The sequence below is a fragment of the Aegilops tauschii genome, chromosome 1 (genome assembly GCF_002575655.3).
Source record: "Aegilops tauschii subsp. strangulata cultivar AL8/78 chromosome 1, Aet v6.0, whole genome shotgun sequence".
Classification (NCBI taxonomy): domain Eukaryota; kingdom Viridiplantae; phylum Streptophyta; class Magnoliopsida; order Poales; family Poaceae; genus Aegilops; species Aegilops tauschii.
Genome location: NC_053035.3, coordinates 145,137,056 through 145,143,055, shown reverse-complemented (window position 1 = coordinate 145,143,055; position 6,000 = coordinate 145,137,056).

Sequence of the window (6,000 nt, the reverse complement as noted above, 5' to 3'; positions counted from 1 at the left end):
GTATGTGTACGGCTTATTCCAATATGGTGCGTTACACATATGACCTGAAGAAAAAGGTCCTTCGTATAATACGGAGGGAATCGCGAAAGATTCCGATAAGTCATCGAGTGGTTGACCAGCTCTCGCCGCATCATGACAGTCAGTTTTCGGCTTTCTCTATTGAGGTGCTTGACCAGATGAACCGGAAGCACAATCGCAGTAGTTCTCCCTTTACTACCTTCGCCGATAGAACGGAACGTAAGGTAGCAAGCACAGGAGCCGGGCAACCCAACTATTGACCCAAGACATGATTCGGAGCTGATGCATATAAGGCCAAACTCGCGACACCGAAGTATGCTATAAAGCTGTTCGGACTTGTCGGCAACTCATTTGTTCCCATACCGAGCCCCTGGCAAGTTATGCCGAGGTATGTGTGTGAAAAAACCATAGGGGCCAAATTCAATTTTTTTTTTGAAAAAAGCGAATGCTGAATGTGGATTTATGTTTACTGGGACCTGAGTGATATGCCGATATTTATTTTATAGATAACAAAGCCGCAACACTAGCTATTTGACATGCCCGGGGTCGAAGGCGGAGGAAAAAAAGCACATTACAGGCTCGAAATAAAGAGTGCGGTCTACAAAAAGTTGTTTTGGACCTCCTGTTGCACGTCTGCGCCGCCTGTCCTCGGTGAGGGGACTCCTTGACGGAAATAGCCCCCTAGGTGAGTGTACGGATCCGAACTCCATTAGATGTTTAGCCTTTGCGTCACCTGTAGTAAAGGATAATGAAGTTGAAAGAGTAATTAGAAAAGAAACAAAGGTTACGGGAGTGTTTATAGGCTCGTCCATGTTGTGCTTCCGCCGATGACCAGGGTATCTTAAGTGCATAGTTATGTATGCGCGGTACAGATGTCGCAGGTATATGAGGTGGGCGGCGGAAGCCGAACTGCTAGTTCCGCTCCGAAATTGGTCGATCCTGTTGAATGGAGACCGGTGGCGTAAGGGCCGACAAGGTATGCGGTTTAATAAGACCGCTTTGTGATTCGGCTAAGGTAGTCGTAGTATGATCTTTAATTCGGAGGGAGTGCTTCTCCTGCTCCCTTGTAGCGTTGTGTGTCACGTATACCATGTTTACTATTTTTACTTCGGGGGGAAATTGCTTCTGACCCCCGATAGTTGGTTGGTGAGTCTCTTCGTCGTCGCTATCACCGGGCGGCCTCCTCCCCTTGTGTTCGGCGTTGAGCTTGCCGGCCTGCTTGAAGAGCCAACAACTTCTGTTGGTATGATTAGTTGGCTTATTGGGGTGGCCATGAATCTGGCAGGGCTGGTCCAATATCTTGTCTAAATTGGATGGTCCGTCTTTGTTTGCCTTGAATGGCTTTTTCCATTGACCGGGTTTGGGACCACTGAATCTGGTGTTGACCGATGTGTCACGCGTTCTGTCGTTATCATTGCGACGTTCGTGCTTGCTGCGGCGTGGCTTGCCGTTGCCGTCTCAAACTTCGGAAGTGCCTGGATCACTGGCGCTGTTGCTTCTACGAGCGAGCCAGCTGTCCTCTCCCGCGCAAAAGCGGGTCATCAGAGAGGTAAGGGCTGACATGGATTTTGGTTTTTCTTGACCGAGGTGGCGGGCAAGCCATTCGTCCCAGACGCCGTGTTTGAAGGCCGCTAGGGCTTCCGCGTCCGGACAGTCGATGATTTGGTTCTTTTTGACTAAGAACCTAGTGCAGAGCTTCCTGGCTTATTCTCCGGGCTGCTGGACAATGTGACTTAAGTCGTCGGTGTCTGGTGGCCGGACATATGTACCTTGGAAGTTGTCGTGGAAGGCGTCTTCCAAGTCTTCCCAGCTGCCAATAGAATTTTCCGGCAGACTGTTTAACCAGTACCGAGCTGGTCCTTTGAGTTTCAATGGTAGGTATTTTATGGCATGAAGGTCATCTCCACGGGCCATGTGGATATGGAGGAGGAAATCTTCGATCCATACCGCGGGATCAGTTGTTCCGTCGTATGATGCAATATTCATGGGTTTAAATCCATCTAGGAATTCGTGCTCCATTACTTTGTCTGTGAAGCAAAGAGGATGTGCGGCGCCTCTATATTGGGCCACACTGCGATGTAGCTCCGATGGAGTCCGTCTGCGGTTTTCGGCCCGGGCATGACTAGGCTTGTCGCGTCCGAGTAGATAGTCGTTGCCGCGCGTCGGGGCACGTCCTCGTGATCCGTAGATTGATCTAGTGTGTCTTGCTCCGCTGTCCAGGCCCTGCTGGAGGTCATATGTATAACCCCGAGCTGTTTTATCTCTGCCTTTACCGTGAGGTGGGGTGGACTGGTGTTCGACTGGAGATGCCGCTCTGTCGTGACCGCGTTGTGGTCAATTAGCCGCATTGTGTGATGATGGTATGGGCATCGGCACCTCATCACCAAACTGGGGTAGCAATTTGCGCTTCGGATAATTATTAGCTGGGCCACTAAGGCCGTATTCCTCGGTGGCTAGGACTTCGGTCCATCTATCATTGAGCAGATCTTGGTCAGCTTGAAGTTGCTGCTGCTTCTTTTTCAGGCTCCTTGCAGTGGCTATTAGCCAGCGCTTAAAGCGCTCCTGCTCAAGGGGCTCCTCAGGCACGATGAAATCCTCGTTGCCGAGGCTCGCTTCATCTTTGGAGAGTGGAAGGTAATTACTGTCCACCGAGTCTTCGTTTATGGCCTGTTCATCAGGGCTAACATGCCTGTCTTCCCATTCATCCTGTTCGGAGGTTGTCCCAACAGGGTCTTCATTGTCTTCAGCTTCGTTCGGAGTATTGTTTTCTCCGATGCCGGTGTTTCTGTATTTTGCACGACGTGACTTAGAGCGGCACCGCTGGTGCCGGCGTCTGGGTTGTGTCTCAGGAGGTTTATCCTCAACTAGATCCTCTTTGTCGTTGTTAGTTTCTTTAGGTGTATCCACCATGTATACGTCGTACGAAGAAGTGTCCGTCCAGCGTCCAGTAGTCGACGGGTTTTGGCCATGCTCCTCATCTGCATCGTCGTCCTTACCGTCGATGTCTTCGGAGCCGTAGTCGAGCATGTTTGTTAGGTCATCGACAATGGCCGTGTAGTGGGTGGCGGGTGGGAAGCGAAATTCCCCATCATCAGCCTTCAGTTCGAACCGGACATAGTTCGGCTATGAGTACCCTGCTAAGGATAGATTTTTTAGTGAGTTCAGCACATTGCCGAGAGGCGAGTGCCGGAAGATATCCGCAACGCTGAATTCGAAGATCGATAACTGATCAAGCTCGGCGTACGTGGACGCACATGGTTCGAAGCTTGTAGCCGGAGACGAGTCCGAAGTTCCGGTGACATAGACATCACATGAGGTTAAGTCTGTGTGCGGCTCCAACGCCGCGGAATCTGCGGCCTCCGTGGTGGGGTTGATCCTCCCGTCCTCGGATGGCGCGGTCTGCTCTGGATCTAAGGCCGGAGCGGTTATAGGTGCAATTTCTTGAGGATGGTCCGATGACAGATTTAGATCATGTTCATCATAGGGATAGGGAGCGGCTGCCATGGTGTCGAATCCGTCGAAGATCAAGTCTTCGCGGATGTCCGCGACATAGTTCGGGCTCCCAAATCTGACCTGATGGCCAGAGGCGTAGCTGTCGATCTGCTCCAGATGGCCAAGCGAGTTGGCCCGCAGTGCAAAGCCGCTGAACACGAAGACCTGTCCGGGGATGAAGGTTTCCTCTTGGACAGTATCGTTGCTAATGGTTGAAGGAGCCATCGAACCTTTTGGGGATGGCATAGTGGAACTCTCAATGAAAGCACCAATGTTGGTGTCAAAACCGGCGGATCTCGGGTAGGGGGTCCCGAACTGTGCGTCTAAGGTCGATGGTAACAGGAGGCGGGGGACACAATGTTTACCCAGGTTTGGGACCTCTCTATGGAGGTAATACCCTACTTCCTGCTTGATTGATCTTGATGAATATGAGTATTACAAGAGTTGATCTACCACGAGATCGTAATGGCTAAAACCCTAGAAGTCTAGCCTGTATGACTATATGTCTCTTCCGGACTAAGCCCTCCATTTTATATAGACACCGGAGGGGGCTAGGGTTGTACAAAGTCGGTTACAGAGAAAGGAATCTTCATATTCGGTCGCCAAGCTTGCCTTCCACGCCAAGGAGAGTCCCATCCGAATATGGGTGGAGTGTTCGATCTTCGTATCTTCACAGCCCATCAGTCCGGCCCATGTCCAACAGGCTAGACGCCCGAGGACCTCTTAGTCCAGGACTCCCTCACCAGGGTCCTCGGCGCTGGCGTCTGGCTCCTATCCTCCACAAAACTTCCTTTTGCACCTTCCTAAAGCCCCTTGGGCTTTACCCCTGGGCCCAAATAAAGTGTTCTCGCACCAGAACATTTCGGGAAACATCCGAAACCCCTTTTGGTGAATTCTGGAACCCTTCCGTAGGCCAAACACTATTATCCCATATATCAATCTTTACCTCCAGACCATTCCGAGGCTCCTCATCATGTCCGTGATCTCATCCGGGACTCGGAACAACATTCAGTCACGAACATACATAACTCAGATAATACTATATCGTCAACGAACTTTAAGCATGCGGACCCTACGGGTTCGAGAATGATGTAGACATGACTGAGATGCTTCTCTGGTCAAAAATCAATAGCAGGATCTAGATGCCCTTATTGGTTCCTACATATTCTACAAAGATCTTTATCGGTCGAACCTTTATGAGAAATACATAGTTCCCTTTGTTTGTCGGTATGTTACTTGCCCGAGATTCGATCATCGGTATCTCCATACCTAGTTCAATCTCATTACCGGCAAGTCTCTTTACTCGTTCTGTAATACATCATCTCATAACTAACTCCTTAGTCACTTTGCTTGCAAGCTTCTTGTGATGCTGTATTACCGAGAGGGCTCAGAGATACCTCTCCGTCATACGGAGTGACAAATCCCAATCTCGATTCACGCCAACTCAACAGACACCTTCGGAGATACCTGCAGAGCATCTTTATGATCACCCAGTTATGTTGTGACGTTTGATAGCACACAAGGTATTTCTCCGGTATCCGGGAGTTGCATGATCTCATGGTCGAAGGAATATGTATTTGACATTAAGAAAGCAGTAGCAATAAATTGAACGATCATTTGCTATGCTAACGGATGGGTCTTGTCCATCACATCATTCTCCTAATGATGTGATCCCATTATCATGTTACAACACATGTCTATGGTTAGGAAAGCTTAACCATCTTTTGATCAACGAGCTAGTCTAGTAGAGGCTCACTAGGGACACGGTATTTGTTTATGTATCCAGCCATGTATTTAAGTTTCCAGTCAATACAATTCTAGCATGAATAATAAACCTTTATCATGATTAAGGAAATATAATAGCCACTTTATTATTGCCTCTAGGGAATATTTCCAACACCTACACTATACAATAAAGGATTAAGGGTATATTACAACCACTGGGCATCAAAGTTCGCCACCAGTGATCACAAAGCGCAACCAAGAAGCAGATTACAAAAACTAGGCATCAAAGGTCCTACCATTGCAGCGCAACAAAATAATACTGAACAAGACTTCAACATAGTTCAAGAAATGTTAGCCTTGCACGGGAGCTGCCACGCAAGCAGCGAGCAAGGTAGTGAGATCAAACCTAGCATGTCGGTCATATCTTCCAGCTGTAGCTGTTTAGCAATGAGGTTCTCGTTGGAGTTCTCTACGATCTTCCTTAGAGATTGGACTTCAAGTCGAAGTTGAGTTGCAGAATGCCTTTGTGCTTGAAGTTGAGACTGAAGAAGTCGAACTGATTCAGGTAGCGACTTCTGTGAGCTTGTTTGACTGCTAGTCTTGAGTAAATATAACACTACATCAAGACATGACTTTGGGGTTGTCTCGCTATCTTCAATATGTTTTGCCTTCTTTGCTGCAATATATGTTGGGTTTGTCTCACAGCCTTCAGAAGACTTGTGCATGCCATCAGGCATATCACCCTGAAACAAGCAGATACATGAC